This window comes from Pseudophryne corroboree, unplaced genomic scaffold, assembly GCF_028390025.1.
Source record: "Pseudophryne corroboree isolate aPseCor3 unplaced genomic scaffold, aPseCor3.hap2 scaffold_737, whole genome shotgun sequence".
Lineage (NCBI taxonomy): Eukaryota > Metazoa > Chordata > Amphibia > Anura > Myobatrachidae > Pseudophryne > Pseudophryne corroboree.
In genome coordinates, this window is record NW_026970318.1 from 187,257 (window position 1) to 188,246 (window position 990).

At 33.6% G+C, this 990-nt stretch overlaps 1 non-coding gene across 1 annotated transcript; it reads left to right on the forward strand.

Moving 5' to 3' along the window:
• Positions 1-643: 643 nt before the first annotated feature.
• Positions 644-717, forward strand: TRNAN-AUU (transfer RNA asparagine (anticodon AUU)). The gene has a single exon. It is a non-coding gene; the product is annotated as a tRNA-Asn (tRNA).
• The last annotated feature ends 273 nt before the right edge of the window (positions 718-990 follow it).

Sequence of the window (990 nt, forward strand, 5' to 3'; positions counted from 1 at the left end):
GGAAGTTTGTTTAATGTGAAAACAAGGTGATATCTAATTAGCACACACGTAAGGAATTACGAAAATCTTTATTTAAGGGTGAAGATGTTTCTCACAAAATTGTTGCCCCAATGCATCATTGAAATTCAAGCTGGAAAGGTGATTTTAATATATCACTTGTACATTTTGTATTGCTCTTCTGGTGACAATGTAGTTTTTTTTGTCAATTACCATTTTAATAACAGGGTAAAGAAAATTAAGTGGATATTTGAAAGAAAACTATACTGTCAATATACAATTAAAACAAATTAAAATGGTAAAAGTTATTGTACTTTAAGTAAAAATAAAAGAGCAAAAATATCAATCCCAGTTTTGATTACTTAAATTAACAAAAAAAATGCATATAGCAAAGGATAGTTTCAATCTGCCTACCTCTGGGTTATGGGTCCAGCATGCTTCCATTGCAGTACTCTGCTGCACATGTAAGTGCAAGAGATCCTGAAGCACTCACTCATCATGGGAAAGTACCAATGTGTTTATTCGTTGGTTGATGGAAGAAACATCTTACAAAAACTCTCCAGATTATTGATTTTTTAATGTTTTTCTAGGAAACGTTCTAGATGTATGCTTATTAGCCTTTGTCAGTATGCACTTTTTGCAAAGTGTCTCTGTGGCGCAATCGGTTAGTGTGTTTGGCTATTAACCAAAAGGTTGGTGGTTCAATCCCACCCAGGGACGTAATTAAACTTGTGATCAGATTTTGGTGATATTTAAGTAGACAAGTCAAAATTTCAAACCCCCTCTTATGGTGTAGGGTACATGTCCTTCTCTGATGTAATCAGAGTTAGATTTGATTCAGTGATTTTATAAAAAACAGCTAGGAAGCACAATTTAGCAGTGGGTTGCAGAGAAAAAAAATATGCTGGCAGAAAAATCCAATCGAGTGATTAAACAGCTCTTCATTTTCTGGCTTTATTTTTATGCTAACAAATTTGTTCTCTGAAAAGTGTC